A 9683-nucleotide genomic window follows, 5' to 3' on the forward strand; every position below is an offset into this window, starting at 1 on the left:
ATTACCTTTCATCCTTAATTGTGAGTCACGCTCAGATCAATGTATTTGTCCAATTTGTGACCTTGATTATACACTCTTTGCTAATGTTACCATTGTAATGTGCCATCCAGGTGTGGGCTGGCACAATCTACATCAGTGCAACAGCCCAGCTGACCTTGTATGTGCTTATATGAATTTATTCAACAATTCTCTTGCAAACGCAAGTTCAGCATGTAAAGCACAGAATACAATCACTGACCAATGCATTAAAGACTGAAAAGTTGATGATGGGTTGTTTTTACACTGTGAGGTCACAGTGACCTTGAAATTTGACCACCGAATTCTTAACAGTTCATCTCTCAGTCGATGCAAACATTGGTGCTAAATTTGAAGAAATTCCATCGAGGCGTTATGGAGATGTCGTGTTCATGAGAATGGGACGGACGGAAGAACATAATGCCTCTGGACTCCAGCTAGCGTCACTGCTGCTTTCCTGTCCCTGTACCATTGCCCCAGCAAACCATTACAGTTCCCATAAATGAACAAATCGCTTGAGAGGCCTGACACACAATAGACCTACTGAGACAAGGTCCCCCAAACACCTGCCACCTGTTTTGCCACCCTCAAGGTTGAAAGAGTTATTTATAAAGAAAGAGTTATACTTATTTTATACTTTTTCATACTGTTTTATCCTTTCAGAAAACAAATTCACAAGAGCAAAAGTGCTAGCAATGGATTTCATAGTGTGTTAGCTAACTAGCTAGCTTACAAACAGTAGTAACCGAGTGTTACTTCCAAGACCAAGTAGCACATCAGGATACCGTATGTAGTTTGGCAGCTTACATACTTGTTAGCTGTTAGCTTACGCAGGAATCAATGTAATATCATGCTCATAATACCAAGATGTGTTTTGCTTTAGCAAGATATTATGAATAAAGCCATCAAGTGCATATTTATGGATCCTTATTATTCCAAAACGTGGCAGCTGGAAACATTAAAAACAGACATTGTGTCATCTGTCAAACATGATAGCCATTTTCTAGAAAATGGAGCATAAAAAGTGTGCATTTTCCACCTCTGTCTGAAATCAAGAAAATTATTCAGAATTTCAAATGGAAATAATCTGCCACTACTGTCATTAGTAACTACATATGTGGGGACACATAAAGCTTGACAGGATGGTAACAGTATGGGAGGTCCATTAATTGTGCTTTCCTCAAGGAAAGATCTACAATGTCAAATGTAATCATTCCTAAGAAATACATTTATCTTTAAACCATTTCACTTGATGAAAAATTCAGTCAAAAAATAAACACTGACCACTGGCCAGATAAAGTGTTTGAACTAGATGTACATTTCACACATCCTCCTGCAGCCCAGTATCATCTTTTACTGTATGAATGTCTTTAAATGATACACTACAATGCATTCAGCAAGTTCTGTGATGACATTTCCTTGCTCACATTAAGTTGTTTGATTTTTTTCCCTCTCTGGGCAGCACTAATCTGCATGTGCATGTCTCCCAACCAAGCCTCCACGTTAATAGATCAGCTTATAAAATAATGCCACAAAAATGCATTGTTATCAAATTCAAAGGTTTTTCTCCTGACAACGTAGAAATGGAGAAATGACAGTTACAGTCACGTGTTATCTCCTGTGTATCCTGTGCATGCAAATAGACCACTTTCAGTAGCAAGGGATGCACAAGGTTGGATCATTTGTAGAACATTTGGCAGGTGATGACAGCAGGCAACAATACTACCTGATTGATGGGAGGCTGCTTTTATAAAGTACTTTTATCTGTGGAAAAGGACATATGCTGTGCAAAAGTGCAGACAGATGCAGGGTCTCGTCTTTTTTTTTTCTTTCCTGAGTGGATTATCACCTCCCTTCCCAGTCTCTTGCTACTCCTCAGTCTGTTCCGGAAAGCCTGACTGAGTGGGTAGTGTCAGTGCCCAGGTGTCAGCGGTATACTTTCACTGTGTGAAGGTTGAGAGCATGTAGGGATTAGTGGGAAGAGGTGTTTGAAGTGGGTATTACCATTTTTATTCACCTCATGTGTATCTTTTCTTTATTTGCCTGGCGTACCCAAGCAGCTGGAGAGAGTGGCGTGCCGGGCACAGCAGTGGGAGAGAGGAAGGCCAAGTAGAAGCATTCTTATTCTGACTGTATAATGAAATATACAGACAATTCAATTTCCATATTGTAGGTGAATTTGTTGTTTTGTACAGTACAAGAGGGCTGTATATTTACTTAGAGGTTAACTCTATTTACTTGCCACTATCTGGCATTAAATGTTACTGGACAATTTAGAACCTGCGTCCAGGGGGCAACGGAAAGAAGCTGTCAAGAAGCCGTCAACACTACAATGGTACATTACCACAGTTTTAGTTGATAAGCAGGCAGACATGAAGCAACATTTGCATTCATTTGGAATCGTGCATCTCGTCCAATATTCTCTTTTTAACTTTACATTGGTTTCCACTAACTCTTGAGGGAAATCTCTGGCTCTTCAGCCGCTATGCTCCGCTCTGTTCACCAGCTAATTGCTGTCTATCTGCGGTTTGCTGCTAAGCAGACAATGTACGGTTCGTTTTTAGAGCTTTCTCGCTGAAAAATGCTTCTGGCTGTTGCCAAAAACAACAGTGATGAGCCCGGTGAGAGTGAGCCAAAACAATTTGCTAAAATAGGCTGAAACAGGAGGTACTTCTCTGAGGGTTTATCCCTATTTGATCCATGGAGTGGGGACGACTGACCAGAGCCAGTAGGAAGGTGGTAGAAGGCAAATTTAGCTTCTTTGTCAAAGCCTTTAAAATGATTTATTCACAGGTGCCATCAGATCACACATAACTGCCTTAACTCAAAGTAGCATCCTGCGCAGCTACACAGCATTCCTAAATTTGAATGATTAAAGTTCATTGCAGCCTCATGAATAACAGAGGGATTTCTATTTCTACCTAAATATAGTAAATGATATTTGTGCTCTGTGTAATGTATTTACAGAATTAAATAAAGAAGCATGCATGCAAAAAGTCTTCGATCACAATGAAGCAGTGCTACAATCATACCCATTAGCTGTTTAAAACACATAATGAACCAGTTGGGCTTTTGTCTTTTTAAGGCTCAGACCTTCACGGTGCTTCATGGACTGTTTTTCTCAAAGTGGAGTTATTGTGGCTATATAAGTTCCCCTGATAGCAATAAATGCTTGATAACGTAAGCTGCACTTACCTGCCTGGCAGAAAAACAACTCGGCTTTGGTTTTCATTCCTTCTATCCCTCTCAGGTTTCTTCCTCTTTCGACAGAAACTCCAGAAATGTTGTTTATGACCTGACTCCATCACTGGCAATTTGCAAGGCATAATGGAGATATTATTTTGGGAGTCAGAACTTAACGCTGCTCCATCATATTTTGCATTACACACCAGTCCTTGGGGTGGTTTGCTGAGCCTGTCTAAAGGTGGTGGCAATTTTATGACCCAGAAAAATACACTCAGCTTAATGTAAAAATCACACCATTTCGAAATAGTCCCAGCGAAAAGTGTCCATAGTGAGGTGAGAGGATAATTATTTATCTTATTTCATCTCCATTGCATTGCTAGATATCAGTAGGAATTATTGAAAAAAGATTGAGGTAAATTAAAATAATGTATATATATTGTGGGCAAACTCCAGTCAAGGCCCAGCATGACTCATGTCCTCTCCTCAGGGTGTCTAATAACTGATTTCTGTGGATTCTGGTAATTGAGCCATTTCATTGTGCTTGACCACTCTTGCCACCTTTGACACATAGCAACGCACTTTTCTCATGCTGTGCCACAAGTGTGTATCCTCCTATTTATAAGACGGATCATTTCTTGTTAGAACTGGGAGCTTTTGTCATCTCTCTTTGTCCACTCTCCTGTGGAGCAGCACATGACCTCACTTTAGGACAGAGTTCATTTTTCATATGCTTCCACTGGGTTCATTTCTCCAAAAACATTAACATTACTCATCATTTACCGAGAATGCACATCTGTCGTCTTATTTGAAACAGAACAAAACTTTCAGGAAATTCACTTTTTGCTACTTTCTTAACACAGAAGTTGGTTTTGGTCAGCCCTGTCGCTCCTGCAGTCAAATCACACCTCAAGGCTGCTGATTGAGGAGCGAACACATCTTTGATACAGACCTCTGTTCACTGACTAACAGTCAAGATTTTAGAAAAATAAAATAAAAATTTTAAATCAATACATGGTACGGCTCCAGTTTACATATGCAACATGCTCTGCCCATATTCCACCACCAGGCCAAAAAGATCTTTAAACTATTTTGACCAAATGCTGTGAGTTAGTGTCCAAATGTAAAAAGTTTAATAATGCATTAATAGGGGCCACTGTATTGCAAAAGTGAATACTGTATGGAAAACATATGGGATAGGGTGCATGTTTTGCTGATACATTCAGTATCAATATTGCAACTTGTGTTGGCCGATGTGTTTATGAACAGTTTTTCCTCTAAATGCAGTCCTGTTCAAAATGTTCTAGAGTCAATCCTGTCTGGAAATAAGAAGAAGCTGTTGAGAACAAATAAGTTTAAAGTCTCTTTGCAATGGAGCTGCAATTGTATCTCAGACAAGCGTCTCATATCTAGGAATAATATTGGACCAATCCCTCTCCTGTGAATCTATTGCTGCAAAAACATTATCTAAGTGTGCCAGCAAACTTAATTCCCTGTTTCACAGAACAAAGCTTTCAAACTTTTCTGTTAAGAAACTTCTTGTGTCACCATTGATACAGTGTCATTTCGATTACGCATGTACTGCTTGGTACAGTGGTTTGACAGCTAATTATAGGAACAAATTGCAGGTGATGCAAAATAATATTATCCAGTACTTATTAAATGCATCCCCTCAAACTCATGTTCGTAGTGGTGAATTCAGAAGGGTATGGGAACAATGGATGCTGCATCATATATTCAATGTTATCAATGGGTATGTCCCTCAGTACTTGTGTTCTCAGATAACAATGGTCCATACTCAGCATGACTATAATTGCGGGCTAGTCTGTGTTCAGGTGAAGTGGTTCCAGTGAATAACGCAGCCAGAAGGTACCATGTTGTAGAACACCTTTCCGCTACACATCCACCTTTTAAATATGAAAGGAGCTTATAGAAGTCAGGTTAGAACTTTTTTAAATGTGGAAATTTTATTACTTTTTATTTTCAAATTATGGTAATATGCTTTGGTTTTTAGGATTATAGTTTAGTTTTTATGTTGAATGTCTTGTGCCTCTTTGTGTTCGTGTTTTTCACTTTAAAGGGGAAAATTTGTACGTTTTCTCTGCTGAGGGGTGGGGTTGATTGTCGCTTGACAAGAGCTTCAGCCACTGTTGCGTTTACAAGACAAAAGGTTATAATGTGCCTTCTGAGCATTGATACTTCTACAGGGCAGGGAGCTACAGACAGGTCGGGGCTAGCTAGTTAGCATGCTAGACAAGATAGAGACAAGAGTTAACATTGGTGCTGCCTCCAGCACCTCCACTGGAGACAGCTCTTGGCGAGTAAATGAATGAAGTTTGATGCTGAACTCGCAGCGTTTCTTTTAGACTGGTAAGTAAACAGCTGTTAATGCTAACGTTGGCTATGTAGCAATAGCTAAACTTACAAGTAGCTCCTTTGAACAGATCATAATCCAGTATAAGACTCAAATTTATTTTAAAAAACATATGTTCTATTGTTTGGATAACTTTACTGATAAATTCACCAAGTGAACATCTAAATTATTGATTTAATACAAATTATGATTCTTACTTAAGAAATATATCCATAGACATTACAAATGATGATTATTGTAATTATCCTTCAGCTCTGAGTCATCTTTCCCCAGCAGGTGCTTGAGTTTCCAAGACACCTTCAAATGTATTTTAGAGCACAGCACCTCCAACAGAGTGGGTTGAGCAACAACTAAAAAAAAGCTGTGCTACCTCTGAGATTTCGCAAACTTCCAGTCACTATCACGCAAGTGAATATATTTTTCCCAAGTGCAATTATATTTGCATGACTGCTTACAAAGGAGAGAAAAAAAATCCTTTTCTTTTAGTGACAACCATGATATCCCTTACATTTGGGGCAGTGACCCTACAGAGCTAAAAATGAAATCCATTTAAATTGATAAAAAATAAATGAGAAAATATGTGATAAGAGCAAGAGGAGAGTCTATACCTTTGCCTTATCATCAACCTGCCTGTTAGAGGGTAATTATTACACATCAGTCAGCCTGGCCTGAGCCGGTTTTCTTCAAACAACATTTAAAACTATATCTATTTCACAAATAAGCTCTAGCCAAGAGTAAAAGCATGTCAGAATCAGATTCACATGACAGTTTGACAGCACAAGACAATCTTGGGACCTAAAATGGTCTCAGGCCAAAACAGGTAGAGAAAAGTCCACGTAATTGCCTTGTAAGTGCATAATCATCCCCACTTTTGTGCTTTGAAGACTCTTATAATACCTTCTCCCTGTTAACAGTTATACTTGTCTTTAAAGGTTTTATATCTTACAACTTTTTTTATCTTGCTCAGTCATTACTAGCTTGTTTTGAATAGCTAATCTTAAAGCTGTGCTAATTAAATTATTGTTATATTTACAACAAATCAAATGACTGTGTGTTCTGTTGCATCTGCTGCATTGCCATGTGTGACCGGCAGCTGTTTTCAGCAAAAAAAAAAAAAGCGAAGCTAAACACATTATGTTAATTGCTAAGAACCAGGCAAACAACATATTACATTACATTTATTTTACTAGTTATTTTACTGTTCACATGTATTCTGTACTATTAACAGTTTATCAGTCATCTGTAAAGCGCTTTGAATTGCAAACTTGTATGAAAGGTGTTATACAAAATAAAGACTGATTGATTGATTGATTGATTGATTGAAGTTAGCAACTAGCTTTTCAAAATACTTGAGATTCATAACTAAAGAGTCAGATATTTCTCAGAGTTGGAGGAGACCACAATGTTACAAAAAGGAAAACTCAATAATGAACTATCACACGTGAATAATAATGTGTAAACTGTAAGCTAACATGGTTGCCATATGAATTTCATGAGGTGATATTATGTCATTGTTGTGATTACAGTTTGTTGACATGTCTACAAGTGGACAAGAAATCAATGAATGTAGGTTTAGGTGTATAAGCTGAGGTAAAAAAACATGTTTTTTTATTTTTATTTTTCACCCATCAATCACCCATGTATACCATCGGTAGCCTCTGTTTTCTAGACTTCCCTGTGGAATCAATTTGGCGCCATATGTAAGTTGTTTACCACAAAAGAGTTTGTTTTTGTCTTTAATATTCTGATCTTAACCCTGTTTCATCTGCCAGTTCTTTTTAGCATCTTGACTCCATTGAAGACAGACATCGGCTTTCAACATAAACATAGCTTTCATAATTAATTTGGGTTCTGTTAAAGCTGAACAGTTCCCAACAGGACCCACAGTGTGTTCTTCAACAGTGGGAAATGCAACAGCATTTGAGGCATGAGGTGTGATTGTAAATGAGCTTACAATTATTTCATCATGCAAAAACCTTTTTCTTTATAGTTTTAACTTGAATGATTCCACTTGTTGCAACGCTGGAAGCAGATTCATTTTCAGTCCCGTCACACCACTCTGACTTCTCCTTTACTAAAACAATGGGACAACTTGAACACTGAATTATTATGTTTATAGTAACAATAGCCATGTTTTTAAGGGGCCGGTTTCTAACTGCTTCAGTTCAAACACATGTATAGAAACATTTTAGAAGAGCTTTTGTGCAGCAGATGATAATATCACAGGTGATTTTCTGTAGTGTGTGTCGAGCACAGATGCTGTGCAGTTTAATAAAAAATGGGGCAGATTGTAGTATTTTTACTATTTTGACAAAACGGTGTAATGAGTAGGAAAAGGTTCTGCAACAATCAGAAATATACCCAACACCATTCTTAAATATATACACACATCACAATTTACTGCCAACTGAAAAGCATTTACTGTCTTTGCATACGTTTAAGTGATTTCAAAAGGTGTGTACCAGATAGTACAAATGCCTCGTCTGCAGGGTTTTTTTTTTTTTTTTTTTTTTTAAACATGAGGTCTCTTACAGATTTATGAGTTATCTGACATCTATTTTTCTCCTTTGCTATGAACCTGTTTAATCTATACATCGCACTAACAGCATGCTCAGGTTCCCGGCTCCTGTGTGATAGCTTGATAGCAAAGGAAGTGAACAGACGAGGAAGATAGCAGCTCTTGGATTCTACTTTCCTGACAAAGTAGTGCATGGGGCATGGCAGGGTTTGCAGAGAAAAAGTGAGGATATATTTTGGGGGGGCACAAACATATTTAGTTTCCTTTCCTGAACTCATTTGAAGACAAGCTGTGAAATGGGACAAGAGGCCCAGTAGGGGGTGTGTCAGCAACTATCTTTGATGTTAAGGATTTGCACTTGTGTTGCCTGCTCAGACCATGTCAGGCTGTACTATATTTTTGTGGATTTACTAGCTTTTTGTGGATTTTAACGCAGCTAATTTGACACTGATATGTTTTTTTTCTTGGGAAGGAGTTAATAAGGTACATTGTTATTTATTCTGATAATCTACCCTCAGCACAACCCCTCGGGGAAAGCATAACGTCGAGCTTGTCCTCAAACTAAAAGCCTTTCCTTGTAATGTAAAAAGTGGAAAGTATGTAAGTCCCATGTCTTTGTATGAATAATCAACTGGTGAGGATACTGACTTTTTGCCTGGGAAATGTAGCTTTAACCTAATTTAGCATGATGTCATTTATGTAGCCATCAAATGCATGTTCAGATGAATTTTAAAGGGCTCTAGAGTTAACTGGAAACTTTAAAGTCACTGGCAGAATGCATCTTTAACTGACACATGGAACTAACATGAGCTTTCTTTTGCTAGCTACCTAAAGCTGCTCAAATCCAGCAGTGACCAAGACAAATCATTGGTTGCCAATTAGAAATAACTGCTTTCATCTGAAAACAAGGACTCATTTCAAAAACGTTTAGTAGTTTGGCTAAATCTGGTGCCCTTATCATTGTAAACTGCACCATGCAAGAAGAGGGAGCTCGACAGGCCTTGCATCAGTAAGGGGATGGGGCTGAGCAAACAGTCAGCTGCAGAATCACAATATAATTAATAAATATTATATAGCTACATTTCGTGGGACATATTTAGCTACTTAATTTTCCTTTCTTTTAACTGAAACTATGAAACAGGAGGTTGATGAGACTTAACATGAGGCAGGCTTGGATAATATCTGCTTTAGTCATTACGAAACAACCAAATAAAATCGTCTATGAACGAAAAAATAAGACATGGAAAATATGCTATATAAAAAATATTTAAATGTACTGTATATTGTTTCATTCTTATTAATTCAACCATGTGTAACCTTGACCGTGACAAAGGAATCCCCAATAAAATTTTGACCAGATGCCTTTATACAGTATATATATGAAAGTATACATTTCATTTTGCAAGGAGCTACCCAGGCTAAAGCTTATAGTATTTTCCTTCTTCACCTTCTCTTATTTCAACATACACTTTGTTTGGTTGTCAGGGACACTGACATTTGACAAAACATACTGTAAATTTCTACAGTCTTGTGTCTTATTATTATCAGCATTTAGGAATTCCCCATCTTCAGCACTGACACGACAATGAAGCT

This window comes from Seriola lalandi, unplaced genomic scaffold (genome assembly GCF_002814215.2).
Source record: "Seriola lalandi dorsalis isolate HSWRI2012SDOR001 ecotype SW California unplaced genomic scaffold, Sedor1 jcf7180002054695, whole genome shotgun sequence".
NCBI lineage: Eukaryota > Metazoa > Chordata > Actinopteri > Carangiformes > Carangidae > Seriola > Seriola lalandi.